The sequence below is a fragment of the Pomacea canaliculata genome, linkage group LG4 (assembly GCF_003073045.1).
Source record: "Pomacea canaliculata isolate SZHN2017 linkage group LG4, ASM307304v1, whole genome shotgun sequence".
NCBI classification, from domain to species: Eukaryota; Metazoa; Mollusca; class Gastropoda; order Architaenioglossa; family Ampullariidae; genus Pomacea; species Pomacea canaliculata.
Genome location: NC_037593.1, coordinates 2,401,109 through 2,418,373, shown reverse-complemented (window position 1 = coordinate 2,418,373; position 17,265 = coordinate 2,401,109). Strand labels below are relative to the sequence as shown.

At 40.0% G+C, this 17,265-nt stretch overlaps 1 long non-coding RNA gene across 1 annotated transcript; it reads right to left on the bottom strand.

Moving 5' to 3' along the window:
* Positions 1-1,292: 1,292 nt before the first annotated feature.
* Positions 1,293-2,511, bottom strand: LOC112561727. The gene is made up of 2 exons (XR_003098716.1): positions 2,373-2,511; positions 1,293-2,189 (listed from the first exon to the last, which is right to left on the bottom strand). It is a non-coding gene; the product is annotated as an uncharacterized LOC112561727 (long non-coding RNA).
* Between the last annotated feature and the right edge of the window lie 14,754 nt (positions 2,512-17,265).

The following is a 17,265-nucleotide window of genomic DNA, read 5'->3' as shown; positions in this document are numbered from 1 at the left end:
ATATTAGTCACGTGTGCTTAGTTTCAATTGTATATCTGTTTCTGCATTGACTCGACTCACAAACTGAGAGATTGCCTGAGTAACAGGGATGTTGCATAATGCATGCGGTGCACAAAAATAGAGACAGACTAACCCTGGAATCTGTTCTATATGCTACATGTATACAAACAGAATACTTACTTTGGAAATTATTGTCTACCTTTCAGTTTGGTAATTAGTACAGGATGAGAAGTAATGCCCAAGGAAGAAGTCCTCTTATGGAACGATCCCCTAGTTCTGTTTACTGATTATGTTTTCCACAACATCTGCTGCTTTTTGTCTTAAGATTTTGTGAGATGTGATGGTTTGAATACTTTGTCCAAGTACTAGTGTACTCCCTTTCTCAAGAACTCGTTTCGTCCCACTACGTTTCCATTCCGCTTCCATTATGTGTGTATTATGTATGGTGAACTAGACAGGTAGGCAGGTACGACCACGTGTTACCTGTCCCTCTCAATACCCACAGAAAGGATTGGTTGTTACATATAGAATAACTTGTTTTTCAAGCTCCCTCCATCCTACAGCCTCCACTCCGAGTAGAAGCCATGGTCTGATCCCCAGTCGCTTTTATTTTGTCGCGAAATGTCGCGATCCCTCGCACTCACATCTAAGTCACTCGGTGAGTCTGGTACAAACCTGCAAGTTGTGTAATTAAGTGTAACTCGCTGTAGCGCGACACCTGGTGGTTTGGATGTCTGAACACGTTGAGCTTTTGAGGAAAGGTGGAAGACTTTCTTCTTAAGATTGTCCACTGATTAGACTAATGAGCTTTATTTTTAAAACTGTCTCACAGGTACATCTTTTCCATACATAAAAGTGATTGTTGTTGTTGTTGTTGTTGTTGCTGTTGCTGCTGTTGTTGTTGTTGTTGTTGTTAAGACTGTCTGGATGGACACGTGTCAAATAAGTTCCTGACTCTACTGCTATCTGCATACCTGTGTCATGACATTCACTGACTTCAGACAGAATTGATGACGTGAGTGGCTCGCCGTTCAACTAACCGACTGACAAACAGAAACAGATTCATTATTTACGTACACCGTAGTTATGAGTGTTTACTCAAACACATTGCACTCACCTTAATTACCTAATAAACTGCTAAAAGTACTAGGAACTAACGCCTTGCTGAGTATACATTTTTTGTTATTGAGGGAGGATGAGAGTCTGTTTGTACATATATATATATGTCACAAATCACGTCACACACTGACGTCACGCGCGTTCACACAACACAAAACACAGCGATCTGCCAATGGGCTTCTCGTGTACTTTACTAAAAGAAAATAAAGCCCTTACTTATCCTCTCTCTCGGGGAAAGCGGGTCATAGGTCTGGTAGACCCGAAAACAAATTAAACAAAACCACAAAGCATAAACATACACTAGCTATCCAATACACATGACATTCGGCACACTGTCCTCTCTCAACGGTGGTAGTCCACCGTGCCTGTCCAATTCCCGCGGTGTTATAACAATACAAAGCGCCACTCTGGAAGTAAGTCTCGAGCGCACATAGTTTCTCAGATATTGTATATAAAGATTAAACACTTACAGTTACTGGTTTACTCACGTCTCTTCCGCGACATAAAAGTCCGATCTCTGGGGCACGAACGCTCCTTCACTGTCCACGGCGAACGTACAGACTCACTTACACACACAACACCTATTCCAATAGAATCCCAGTGCTCCCTCGCAGTCCACGGCGAGCGTACAGGTTGACTCACACATGAAAACACATATTCCCACGGAATCTCCGTAGCCAGCTCACACTAGGCTAATACACTTGAGAACACATACTCCACGACGCTGGGGTCGCGGACAGCTACCACTTGCACTGTAAAACCTTCCACGTCTCAGCGGCTTCTTTGGGACAACACACTCCCAATGGATCTTTCACCAGCGCTCACTGCCAGTGGATCCCTCCTAGGTTCTCTCAGGAGTTTCTCAGAAGCTCTCTCCGGAGTTCCTCGACTAGGCAAACATTCTCTCCCTAAGTTCTCGCAGAAGTTCTCTCTCTCTTCCACGTAGGTTCTTCTCCATAAGTTTCTTAGAAGCCCTCTCAGAAGTTCTTGACTAGGCAAGCCCTTCGCTCCATAAGTTCCAGGTCACCATAAGTTCCTGGTCTCCATAAGTTCTCTCTCTCCATAAGTTCCTGTAACTCGGTGATTAATTAATTAACTGCATTTACAACTTACACTACTTTATACAGTTTCACAACGTCAAGTGATAATATATTACTTCTAGAAAATCAAGTCACATTTATAGACAGTTTAAAAACACGTTTCTTTACACCATCAATCAAAATTCACAACTTCTGCAACAATTAATCTGTTACCTTGACTAGGCAAGGAACTTAAACCAATCATTCCCGGTCCCTGTAACCACACGTACAGCAAGACCATCCGACTTGGCGGTTTCGTTGGGAATGCTCATACACTGTTCTCTAAGCCTAAGCTTGGGGTGAACTTTACTCGCTACTTCAAATCAAATCAAATCAAAACAGACTTTATTGTCTGCCCAGGAGGACAGAAATTTGTCTTTGCTCACATACCCATACAGACATTTAACAAACAGTTAGGAGTAAAAGTGAGGAGTAAAATAGTGTTGATTGCACCAGTCCATCAAGGCAGTGTATGTTTATCCTAACAACAAACCTTGGGTGACCAAGGGCCTAAAAGCACTGCTGAACAAAAAGAAACATTTGTTCATCACGGGCAGAAGCCCACGACAGAAGATTAGTACATAGAGAGGACCATGATGCTATCCGTTGGGTGGGCAGAGGCTCTACGAGCATACTAGTTAGTCCGCTTTCAGTAGTTTGCCGGTGGACCAACGAGTGTCGACGAGATTGAAACAGAGGTCGAGTTAGCTCTCGCCATAAACCCGATGTGTCAGAATGCGGCTCGTGGTGACATCTTGAGCTCGCTGGAGGGACCTGTGCCCGGTTTGCACGAGGATTTCATTTTAACACGGGCACGTTCACACTCTCCCAAAAAGACACACACACACACACAGGAGGCACGGACTGGTCCGTGACATACCTCCCTCCTCTAAATAAAAAAAATGTTACAAACATTTTTTTCTAAGTTATTATAATAACATTCATTTAGACTCAAGTTAAACACAATGTGTCTCGCATAGAAAAATCAAGCTTTCGCTTTCCTTTTACATACATAAGTCTGTTCTTATTACCACAAGTACAATCATTATCCACATTCACATATTATTTACATTTCTTATCATGAAGATAAATAAAGTACCTCTTTCGAGACAAATACAATACAATTAATCAGCTGGACAGGTCGCAAACTGACCATGACCATAACTCTCTAAAAAAAAAAACAAACACAGGAGGCACGGACTGATCCGTGACAATATACATGCAAGTACATGAGAAAAAAGGAATTTTTGTTTGTGAGTTGGGGAATGTTTGAGTGTAAGTTAGGGAATGATTGTGTGTGTGGTTTCTCGAGTGTGGCGCGTTTTACCACATGGAGCCATCTGAAGGGCTGCCCTATACCATGTCCGTTGGCGAGGTGTTGTTGCGGCCCTATGCTCTTCCAGGAGTAACAGGGACTAAACTATTACACAATTAATGCTGTTTTGGTAGAAAGAGCAAGAAATAACAAATACTTTCCGTTAAAGTTTAGACGAACAACCTTCTACACATAAACACTTACACAAATACTTACACACACGAAAGACTGGACACATTGCATGGCATCAAATAATCCTGTCTCAAAATCATTTCAGTACATAAAATTTATTGTGAGATACACACTGAAATAATCGTTGTATTTATTAAAAGCACATATACTTATTTAATTAGGTTATAGTTGTGATGGTCAGTACACACGCTGCTCATATTACTGTGAATGTTTGGTTGCAATGATTTGAAAGGCCGCCCCACCCTTCTGTCTCGTGCTCCTCACTCGGTTGATTAAATTTTACATCGCTCCCGCTGCTGCTGAACCGGGTTTACAAAACAGTTTGTGTCACAGTTAACCCTTTCCCATTTAATGTTCTCACTCATTCTCCCATAAATTAAACATACACTTGCAGTCTATAGTCCCATGAAAAACACGGAGTCACGAACAGACCAGAGTAAGATCCAGAGAAGACCGATACTTATAGCCAATGGAACCGCATCCAAAGAATTAAAATACCAGATGCTGAACTTTGATTACGAGGACAAGGGCAGAAAGATGAAAACTACGAAGAATCGTAAGAAAAGGAGACAATTGCATTATTTGATTTTGTAGAAAACTTAAGACTTAAAGCAGTTGAGATATAAAAGTTACCGTGTATGAATGTTTAAGTTCGGGAGGCAGGAATGTCACGGACCAGTAATACAATATCTCATTTCTCTGTGTTTTAGCAATACAAGAAGAACAAATTCTACACAAGCCTCACAAGAGAGCCTCTGATCGCACTAAGACGCTTTCCGGCGGTGGCTTTGGCGGTGGCTTTGGTAGACGTCTTGCACCCGATGAGCCACACCCTGTCATGTAAGCTGCTAAACGATGGACGACACACATCACTGCTTCTGCCTAACCACTCACCGCTACAAAGACAAGCTACAATCATCACTTACTACAAACTTGTCTACTCCTTCTTTGCTCCTACAAACATGCGGCCTGGCAGATGACTTGAAGAGACTTCTACTACAGCTTTGTCTCCTGTACAGACAAACTATAACCAGAGCTGACACAACTCTCACCTAGTGCTTGTAGTTTAGTCTGTCTGTCTTCTGATGATAAACCTTCCTGTAGTTCAAGTCCTGGCTGCACTGTCAGTCCACAGGTAACAGCAGACGAGAGACAAACTTTGTGTTTGGCTGCTGTGAGGCTGATAACAAGAGACACATGTACTGGCATTGACACTCACCATAATACTGGAAATAATATAGTAAAAACAGACAAAATGAATGCAATAAAAATATTCTGAGGGAGGGAGGGTGGGTGAAACTGATTTGGAAGATAAGTATAGTAAATATAGTTGTCCCCACCCCACATATATATATAATTTACAAAAGTATTTTTAGCTGAAAACATACTGTATTTTTGTATACTTTGAAAATAAAGCCTTTGATGCACATCCAATATTATTATCATTCTTTTGGCTGTTGATAATTTTGGAGCCAGCAAATGGTTTTGTCTTCTATTCCACATCTTTGTTCACCTTCGTTGTCTTCAGAACATGTCATAACTTTCTCATTTCATCTTACTATCAGTCTCGAAGCACACACATCTCGGCATTTCTTATTTTTATTCCGTTTGTTTTGACTGAAAGTGTCGGCCACGAGAGCTAGCGTTTCTTTCGCGAGGTCGAGGTCAAGGTTTGTCAGCCTGGTAACCACGTGAAGCAGTTGGCGCATGCGCACAACAAGTCAGTGTGAAAAGCCATGTGCGAATAAAATAGTCGACCCCGAGGCCTTCGCTTATCTACATGTCGCGCACCGGCGTACACCTCATTGTTGAAGTCTGAGGTTGTCATTGGGTGAATAACTGAATCTATAAGGGAGAAAACTAGTGCATTCTTCAGTAAGTGTTCTATTATAGATTACTTCCCTCTAACAGCTTAAAGGTGGAAAAGGTTCAGTGTAACAAGCGCCATGTTAAAGTCGGTTGCCGGTTACTCAGTTCAACATCGATTTGTACTCAAAACAACTAAAAATAAGATAAGAGGAAAACAGTAAGTAATATTGATATTTTAAGTATATTTCAAGAAAATATATATTTGTTTGTACTTTCTGTTTGCATATATTGTGTAAAACATTCTTCTTCATTTTTTTCTAAATAATTTCAGATTCGTGAATTCTTTTTTGTTATAGAGTTACAACCTTTCAATTGATTTTACTGCAAGAAAAAAGCTATTTTTGTTAATTAACACCAGTTAAAAAAATTTTCAAAATGCTCTTTATAATGGAGTATCACAGATAGTTTACTTTATTGTAGGTTAATACATATAATTTTTTATAACTACCGGTCAACATTTTATTCGCCGGCAAGGTTCTTTGTATCAGACAGTTACAATCTGTTATTTGATTTTACTCAAAGAAAACCAATCCTACAATTTTTAAATTTTACACCACGTAAATATTTTTAAATAGTCTTTAAAACAATAAATAAAGAAAGACATTATAGACTCGTTGTCAAGCTTGTTATAGTTGACGGCTACAGACAGCAGACACCCATGGCACACAGAGAGAAAATAAAAACAGAGAAAACTGCACTACAGACACTTGGTGACACCTACCATGGTAGACGATGCAGTTTGTGTACATTGTATGTGTTGTGAAACTGGCTGATGATGGACGAGCATCAGTGACGTATGAACAAGTCTCTAGTAGAAGGTTCTAGTCTCTAGTGTGTAGCATCAGTGACGTATGAACAAGTCTCTAGTAGAAGGTTCTAGTCTCTAGTGTGTAGCATCAGTGACGTATGAACAAGTCTCTAGTAGAAGGTTCTAGTCTCTAGTGTGTAGCATCAGTGACGTATGAACAAGTCTCTAGTAGAAGGTTCTAGTCTCTAGTGTGTAGCATCAGTGACGTATGAACAAGTCTCTAGTAGAAGGTTCTAGTCTCTAGTGTGTACACCGGGTGTACAGACGTCAGCTGTTGACGCACGTTGCACGTGTTGTACAAGTCACTTTCCTGACGTCAAATACCAAACACGTGTTGCTGTGTGACAAGCAGCACACCTCCCTGTCTCCACAAGAAATGTCCGTCAGTCTCAATGTTGATCTGCTCTGTTTACTTGAAATGTTTTGTACTTCACATATTTATTTACTCCACGATCTTTATTTGCTTAATTTATTTAATGAATGGATGCTTGTTTGTCGTAGATGTTTACTGATGACGTAATATTCCTTATTACCATTCAGCTCAGCTATTAACCACGACTTTAATAATTAGTGACGTCACACATAGCAACTCGTAGCGAACGACGTCAGTTGTCGGTCCGAAGACGTTGTTATGGAAACAAGATTAGAAATCATGACGTCATTGCTACGTCAGCCTAGACTGTTGTAACACGTTCAAGGTACATCTAGTTCTTTCTGGATCTTTCTACTTACTGTGTGTAGTGTATAGACACATCGTGTGTCACACTGAGAGTCACACCAGTAATAATAATAATGGCAGTTATAATGTGCAGCAGCATGACGAGATCGATCACACTCTGTGCGCAGACCAGTAATGATAACTGACAGATAACAGCCAGTAGACAACGAACGAACGAACGAACGAACGAATTCTTTATTGAATAAACGTTTTGGTTTGTTTCATAGGGGTTAGAAAATTACAGAAGAAAAAAACAGACAGCGCCAGCAATATTTCTATTAAATTACTAATCCTAAGGAGTAGAACAGTTTGTAGTAAGTTGTTATAGCTTGTCCTCGTAGCGGTGAGTGGTTAGGCAGGAGCAGGTGATGTGGGTCGTCCACAGTTGAGCGGTTCACATGACGAGGTGTGGTTCATCGGGTGCAAGACGTCTACCTAAGATAGCCCCACCATCAAGACCAGTGTCACTACCAAACCTGGTGCTGTTAGAGGCTGTCTTGTGAAGCTTGTGTAGACGGATTTTAGTTTACTTTGCTAAAACACAAAGAATTGAGATATGTATTACTGGAGGTAAAGTAACTTTTTATGAGAAAAATGGAGAGTAAGGGTTTAAAGATCGGGAAGTAGGTCAAAAGGTAGAAATTAATTATTTACTCAATATATACAAAGTTCCAAACAATCATTTTATTACAATACACATAAGAATAAGAATTTAAATATATCACTATTTATTTGTCTTTTGGGGTTGTTGGAGTACAACTCCATTTAAAAATCTGGAAGCCCAGATTTTCTTCCCTTATCCATGTATTGACGACTAGCGGGTGGACATGCGCACTCTTTCCAGAACTAAAAGTAACTTCAGTTTGGAGTCTCGGCTCAATGTAGATCAAATAATTATTCCGAAACAAAATAAAAAATAAACGCACACAAATGGCCGAATACAAATTTATACGAAGCACAAAATAGTTGTCCAAACTTCGATGGCAGGCACACACACTAGTTTAAAAATTACTATGAAATAATTCAACCACAGTCTTTTATGAAAGTCCTATATCCGGGTGTAAGATACCAACATTGGCAATACCATGACATAAGCAGTTACAACAATACAAATGAGGGCAGTAACTGTAGCAATGGACCTAGTTACTGGACTAAAACTAAACATTCACCCACATCAGACTGGAAAATGTCATAAATAGATTGGGACCAGACCTTCCCCCTGTCCCAGTTTTAAGACTGAAAGTCTTACTGTTTATTTCCCGTGTATTACTCGGCTGCCGTGCGGGTGGCGGTCCTCCTACCCGTGTCCGCGCCTGACTAGAATGAGTAGATGAGTAGATGCACTCGTGCCAATAGCTACGTTCCCTTGTAAAGTTTTGTGAAGAGTGTGTTATGAATGTATGCGTGTGTAAACATCTACATGTAAAACTGGCTCGCGACACTCATCTACCTTTGTTATACAAAAAGGTCCGACCAACAGTGAACGCATTCAATGTCTGACACGAAAGAAATGGAACGGTGAAAGAAAGGAAAGATAAAAATAAAAAACACGATGTCTAAAGCCTATTGCCTATGAACTATTCGCCTTCCTGGCTCTGGCACTTAGCTGACTCGAAAGTCTGCCGATCAGGTCGTCCGATTGTTGTTGTTAGGAACAGAGTTTAATATTCATACACAGATATGCAGTGGCATAGGTCCTATCCTTCAAGCCCTCGGTTCATTTCTACCCTTTGGCAGTTGAGGTGCTAGCAAGATTCAAGATTCTTTTATTCTGTCGCCCTCCAGGGGGTATTGAGAAGTTAGGAAATATCAATACATATACATTCACATTCTTATCATTAAATATAGGGTGTCTCTCATTCACATATATTCAAAATCATCCACTCATTCTTTCCTTTTTCCAATCACTTCGTGTAAACTTGGATATTGTAAATATTAGGTTAAAGCATCTGGACATATCAGAACATAGGGTAACCACTCTCTTGTTCTCCCTCACTCTCTTTCACAGGTGTTCTGTATTCTTAGTAATATCTTTACAAATTGAGATAGTCTACTGAGGGTCTTTTTATTTTTTGAGGCTAATAAAGATTGGAATTTGTAAGCATTTTGGGTTACGAGTATAGTAGCTTGGTAAGTATTTTTTGCGCTGGGTATCAAATTTGTTACAATTAAAAAGGTAATGGAATTCATCCCCTTATTTTGAGGACCATTTTATAAAATCTTAGCTGTAGTTTACCACAAATGTCACTAATTCCTGATGCCCATATTTCACAACCATAGGTAAGTACTGGAAGCAGGGCCGTGCTTAGGGGCAGGCGGACGAGGCATCTGCCTAGGGCCCCGCGCTTCAAGGGGCCCCGCGATTTTGATTGATATAGTAACTAGGCATATGGAAGTGTAGTCAGCCGTATCACATTCTCGATGGACGCTCTTGGAGACAGAAGGCTGCTGGACACCGAGGATTTATCGCGCATGAACGTTCGTGCATTGAGCTATTGCTGGATTTATGTGAGGGCCCCGCACATGCCCTTTGCCTCGGGCCCCGCGGGGGCTAAGAACGGGCCTGACTGGAAGAACAATTCTGTCAAACATGTCAAGTTGAATATCTAGTGGTAGCTGTGACTTTTTACATTTTTTCAGTAAAGCAAACATGGCTCTTGAGGCTCTGTCATATAGGTCTTTTTGTGCTACTAGAAATTTGTTATTGTAGTTTAGTTTCAGGCCAAGATAGGAGTAATAATCTACTATTTCAAGTTTCTCACCGTTATAAACAAATGTTGGTTTCTTTCTTATTTTACCTCTACAGAAAATAACTATTTTTGTTTAGTCTGAGTTAATTGTCAGGTTCCACTTGTCACAGTATTTTTTCATGCTGTCTAAAGCATTCTGTAGATTTTCTGGTGTTTCAGATAAAATGACAGTATCATCTGCATATAGGAGTATGAATAATTTAAGGAGCACATCAGTTTCTTGGGGGGTGAGGTTATTTGGTGTCAGTTTGGCTAGTTCTGGGAGACCACTAACAGAGTCTGCTAAGAGATGAGTTTTCAGATCATTAAGATGAATTGCAAATAATAGAGGAGATAGGTTCTCCCCTTGTCTGACACCATGACTACTTTTAAAAAACTCTGACTGGTTTCCATTAATCTTAACACAGGATTTTGCCTTTTTGTATATATCCTTGATTATGTTCACGAATCTTCCCTTGGCTCCAAGATCTAGCAATTTTTCCCACAAGTAAGTTCTATCTATCTTGTCGAATGCTTTCTGGTAATTTATAAACGCGCAGAAAACTCGTTTTTTTCTACTTAGTAAAATTTCGAGGATGCTTTGCATGGTGAATAGGTGGTCAAGGGTGGATAACCCCTGCCGAAAGCCTGCTTGTTCCTGCCCTATGAGATCATTTTCCTCTAGGTAATGTTTTAAGCGTACATTAAGGACACTTGTGAATAGCTTACCAAAACAGCTAAGAATTGTAATGCCACGGTAGTTATTTGGATCACTTTGTTTTCCTTTGTTTTTAAAAACTGGTGTTATAATACCTGTTGCCCATTCTGTGGGGGCATGACCTGTTGCTAATATGAGGTTAAAGAGGGCTGTGAATAGGGTCAGAGTCTTTGGTTGAGAAAATTTTAAAAATTCATTTATTATATTGTCATTTCCACAAGCTTTATTTCCTTTTAGCTTTTTTAGGCAATTAGCAACCTCACTCTCTGTTACTTCACTGTTGAGATAGTTATTGCTAGTTTCAGTGGTATTCACAAGTAGGTCAGTTTCAGGTGTGTAATTGCCAGGATTGTTTATCTCCATGAAGTGCTGTAAAAATTCATTACAGGTTGGGGTTTCCTTCTTTATTTTATCACTGTTATTCTTGTTCAGAATGTTCCAGAAAACCTTTGGGTCCTTACTTCTTAAGTGTCTGATTTTCCTAAACCATTTTTGCTGGTAGAGTTTAAACTGCTTTCTTATTTCTCTCTTGTAATCATGTCCAGCTCTATTCATGCGTGATTGGGATTCTGGGCTGTTACATGTCTTCGCTTGGCGCCGTGCTTTAAAGAATTCGCGTCTTTTCATGCGACAGCTGGGGTTAAACCATGGTTTGGTTTTAGGTTTTTGACTAGGGGCTTGGTGTTTCTTTGGGTTGCTGGTATAAGGGAGTAGGCCACATCTACTAGCACTATCCAACATAATATTACATACCTCTTGGGTTAGTGCATCAATCTTGTGTAAGTCTACTTCATGATTTCTTTGTAACAGCTCGTTGACTTCATTTGTTAAGTGGCTAATCTTGTTAGAATCTAGGGAACTAATAAAGTCATCTTTCATTCTGCTTTTCCATTTGGGTTTCTTTAGTGTTGTGTCCTTCTTTACTTTATCATCATTTAGTAATGGGAGTACTTTGGGTTGAAGGTTTTGTTTGGGAGGTAGTTTGAGGTGGAGTTCTAGTGGACAGTGAATATCAGAATATAACTCATTAAATTCTAGGACATTAAAGTCTTCAATTATATTAAAGAGTTCTCTAGACAATATGAAGTAATCTACTATGCTTGAGTTTTTACAGGTAAGCTTTCCTGTGTTTTTGTCGGGACATGCTCTTCCATTGACAATTGCAAGGTTTAGGTTTCTGCATAATTCAATTAGTTTTTTACCATTGTTATTAGTACATTTGTCTTGGGAGACACGTTTTGGTAGATCATAATAGTTATTGAGACTACAATCAGGGTTCAGTGGTTCATCACTCAGGTTTTCTGAGATTTGCCCAGTTCTAGCATTTAGGTCTCCCATTATACATATATGTTCTGTTTTAAGAGCAAGAAGGGTCTCCTCGAGTTCACTAAGTGCATCTAAATTTATATAGCGTGACCCTTCAGGTGGCATGTACATGCCCACAAACATAATATCCTCTCCTATGGCTTCCTTTTTTACTTTTAGAAATAAGGCATCCTGGTGTATCTTGTGATCAACAAAAGAGTAATAATGCACACTATCGTTATCTATATTATTTTTTCCAGCTTGCTCTTCAAAAATAGTTACATATTGAGCGAGCGGTTCCCTTACTAGCATAAGAACACCTCCCGATCTTCTTACGCATTTGCTTCGGTTCTTGTAGAAAGACACATAGCCATCAATGTGGATCGAATCAGTGTTGTCTAACTTGCTTTCACACAGGCAACAAATATCGTATGACTTAATCAAGTCTTCTAGGTCTGGGAAAGTTAACTTCGAGGTAACGCCACATACATTCAGGGTAAGGCAGGACAAAAGATTTACTGAGTCTACAGGTTTCTTAGGGTAGGTACTTACTACCGTAGGCCCACGACGGCATGGAATGTCATAACGTGCATATGCCGGTCGCAAATGTTCAGTACATTGTTGGCTCGCTAGTTGGAAAGACACAGAGTTATCCCCCCCTGGGCTGGCCTAGGCCTGATGATCGGTCGTAAGGGTTTCATCTTCAGGTTCAAGGAAGATACTCGCTGCTGGTGACTCGGACAGGTACTCCAATCCAAGAGAGGCGTAGTCAATAGCCTTCACCCCAAGCTTGAAGAGGTCATCTGGGGTCTCGATCGCTATTGGTTTTGGATGATCTGCAGGGGGAAGTCCAGGAGGAGATTTCTTGGTGCACATTATTTTGCCACCATGTGGGGAAGTTCGCGCATGCGTACAACAAGTCAGTGCGAAAAGCCATGTGCAAATAAAATATTCGACCCCGAAGCCTTCGCTTGTCTACATGTCGCGCACCGGCGTACACCTCATTGTTGTAACCACAGTAGTAAGTCTTAGGTTTTGACTGTGGGTAAATAAATGAATCTATAAGGGAGAAAACTGCTGTACACTTTAGTAAGTTTTCAATTATAGATTACTTCCCTCTAACAGGAGGCGATGGTGGCCGGTTACTCGATTCAACATCGATTTGTACTCAAAACATCTAAAAATAAAAGGAAAACAGTAAGTAATATTTATTTTTTAGTATATTTCAAGAAAAAAATTGGTTTGGTACTTTTTGTTTGTGTAAATATTTTTTCTTTATTTCTTTCTACATAATTCTAGATTTGTGAAATCTTTTTCTCATTCAATTACAACCTTTCAATTGATTTTACAAAAAGAAATAAAGCTATTTTTGTTAATTCACACCACGGAATTGTTTTGAAAATGCTCTTTATAATGGAATATCACAGATAGTTTACTTTATTGTGGGTTAATATATTACTAAAAAATAATAATAATAATAATAATATAATAATAATAATAATAATAATAATAATAATAATAATAATAATAATAAAACTACCGGTCAAAATACTAAATAATAAAACTACCGGTCAAAATTTTATTCGACGGCAAGGTTCTTTGTATCATACAGTTACAATCTGTCATTTGATTTTACTCAAAGAAAACCAATCCAACATTTTTTAAATTTTTCACGACGTAAATATTTGGTCTTTAAAATTGTCTTTAAAAGAATCAATAAAGAAAGACATTCTAGACCCATGGTAATAAGACAAAAACTAAAGAGAACATTAAAACTGCATTATACTCACCATGTTATGACTAGGATAGTAGACAGGCTACAGACAGCAGACACCCATGGCACACAGAGAGAAAATAAAACCAGAGAAAACTGCACTACAGACACTTGGTGACACCTACCATAGTAGACGATGCAGTTTGTGTACATTGTATGTGTTGTGAAACTGGCTGATGATGGACGAGCATCAGTGACGTATGAACAAGTCGCTAGTAGAAGGTTCTAGTCTCTAGTGTGTAGCATCAGTGACGTATGAACAAGTCTCTAGTAGAAGGTTCTAGTCTCTAGTGTGTAGCATCAGTGACGTATGAACAAGTCTCTAGTAGAAGTTTCTAGTCTCTAGTGCAGACCTGGGCAAAGGCCGGCCCGCGGGCCGGATCCGGCCCGCCTCCTGTCTTTGACCGGCCCGCCCGCTGTCCCGCCCGCCAGTATATATACTATACATACAGTATTAGGTAAAACTGAGTTAACTGCATTAGTCCGGCCCTCTAAAACCATCCCAATTTCTCATGCGGCCCCTTGGGAAAATTAATTGCCCACCCCTGCTCTAGTGTGTACACCGGGTGTACAGACGTCAGCTGTTGACGCACGTTGCACGTGTTGTACAAGTCACTTTCCTGACGTCAAATACCAAACACGTGTTGCTGTGTGACGAGCAGCACACCTCCCTGTCTCCACAAGAAATGTCCGTCAGTCTCAATGTTGATCTGCTCTGTTTACTTGAAATGTTTTGTACTTTACATCATTATTTACTCCACGATCTTTATTTGTTTAATTTAATGAATGGATGCTTGTTTGTCGTAGATGTTTACTGATGACGTAATATTCCTTATTACCATTCAGCTCAGCTATTAACCACGACTTTAATAATTAGTGACGTCACACATAGCAACTCGTAGCGAACGACGTCAGTTGTCGGTCCGAAGACGTTGTTATGGAAACAAGATTAGAAATCATGACGTCATTGCTACGTCAGCCTAGACTGTTGTAACACGTTCAAGGTACATCTAGTTCTTTCTGGATCCTTCTACTTACTGTGTGTAGTGTATAGACACATCGCGTGTCACAGTGAGGGTCACACCAGTAATAATAGTAATGGCAGTTATAATGTGCAGCAGCATGACGAGGTAGATTGCACTCAGTACGCAGACCAACAATAATAAATGACAGATAGACAGTGAGGTACTATAGTCACACTGAACAATACAAAGATGAGGTACAAGAGTAGAAGGTAAAGCAATGATGAAGGTATGTAGCGATGTAGATACTATAAGCAGTGTTAGATGGAGTCGCTACATGATGGTTAGCATGACAGACGGTATTGCCAGAGATAGTAATTCACGGATAGTACTTTGTGAACAGATGTGTTCACAGATGTGTTCACAGATGTTTAACAGTGATTTCACTCAGGCTGTGTGTTGTGATTGTGAGCAAAAGAAACATTTCTGTTTTGGACGGTCTTGTACAGAGAATAAGATTTGATGACTTTGTAAACACCAGCCGTGGGTTGGGAGGTGGAAGAAAGTAAAGGAGTTGAGGTGGATTGAATGAAGGTCAAGGAAAGTGGTTGATAATTTTACTTATCAAGGCACCCGGCTTCTTCCGTTGAGTAAATACTTTATTTATTGAAAAAAAAGCATATAGAAACAACCAAAATAATGAGACCAACACTAATGACAGAAAGACATATCTATGTAGCAACACAAGGAGTAGAAAAGTTTGTAGTAAGTTATTGTAGCTTGTCCATGTAGCGGTGAGTGGTTAGGCAGGAGCAGATGATGTGGGTCGTCCACAGCTGAGCGGTTCACGTGACGAGGTGTGGTTCATCAGGTGCAAGACGTCTACCCAAGCGAGCCCCACCATCAAGACCAGTGCTGCTACCAGACCTGGTGCCATTAGAGGCTCTCTTGTGAAGCTTGTGTAGACGGATTTTAGTTTACTTTGCTAAAGCACAAAGAATTGAGATATGTGTTACTGGAGGTAAATTGACTTTTTTTGAGAAAAATAGAGAGTAAGAGTTTAAAGATCGGGAAGTAGCTCAAAAGGAAGAAATTAATTTTTTACTCAATATATACAAAGTTCCAAACAATCATTTTATTAGAAGACACATTAGAATTTAAATATATCACTATTTATTTGTCTTTTTGGGTTCTTGGAGTACAACTCCATTTAAAAATCTGGAAGCCCAGATTTTCTTCCCTTATCCATGTATTGACGACTAGCGGGTGGACATGCGCACTCTTTCTAGAACTAAAAGTAACTTCAGTTTGGCTTCTCGGCTCAATGTAGAACAAATAATTATTCCGAAAAAAATAACAAAGAAACGCACACAAATGCCCGAATACAAATTTATACGAAGCACATAACAGTTGTCCAAACTTCGATGGCAGGCACACACACACTATTTTAAAGATTACTATGAAATAATTCAACCACAGTATTAGTTATGAAAGTCCTATATCCGGGTGGAAGATACTAACATGGGCAATACCATGACATAAGCAGTTACAACAATACAAATGAGGCAGTAACTGTAGCAATGGACCTAGTTACTGGACTACAACTAAACATTCACCCACTTCAGACTGGACAATGCCAAAAATAGATTGGGACCAGACCTTCCCCCTGTCCCAGTTCTAAGACTGAAAGTCTTACTGTTTATTTCCCGGGTATTACGCGGCTGCCGTGCCGGTGGCGGTCCTCCGACCCGTGTCCGCGCATGACTAGAATGAGTAGATGAGTAGATGCACTCGTGCCAATCGCTACGGTCCCTTGTAAAGTTTTGTGAAGAGTGTGTTATGAATGTATTTGTGTATAAACATCGACATGTAAAACTGGCTCGCGTCACTCGTCTACCTTTGTTATACAAATAGGTCCGACCAACAGTGAACGCATTCAATGTCTAACACGAAAGAAATGGAACGGTGAAAGAAAGGAAAGATAAAAATAAAAAGCACGTCTTCAGCCTATTCGCCTTCCTGGCTTCTTGCACGTAGCTGACTCAAAAGTCTGCCGATCAGGTCGTCCGATTCTTGTTGTTAGGAACAGAGTTTAATATTCATACACAGATATGCAGTGGCACAGGTCCTGCCTTCTAGCCCTCGGGTCATTTCTACCCTTTGGCAGTTGAGGTGCTAGCGTGCGTTCTTCACGAGATGCCATTGTGTTCAAGGTCTGTCCTCACCCATACAGACACTACACTCCCCTTCAGCAGAAAAGGCGATGACTCAGCTCCACCCTTTTGGAGGTCAAGTCAAATCAAATCAAATCAGACTTTATTGTCTGTCAAGGAGACCCAAGAGAGAATTTTTTCTTTTGCTCACAAAGACAGGCATACACACTCATACAGACATTTAACACACTTGTAGCAGTAAAGATACATTATCATGGTAGTTAGATCTCCGTCACATGGTCAATGAAAGTCTATTTTAGGAGATTTCACTCACTGTCACCTAACATCGGTTCTTCAGACCTACGACCAGTATCTGACATGTCCTACTCCCTCCCCACGGACTTTAGCTTATCCCCTCGCTTCCCACTCTCGTCGTTAGGGTAGTTGCTAGGATACACATCCTAACCCGCCATTTTTGTCTTACGTCAACATCAATGACAATGAATGACGTAAAACAATTCATA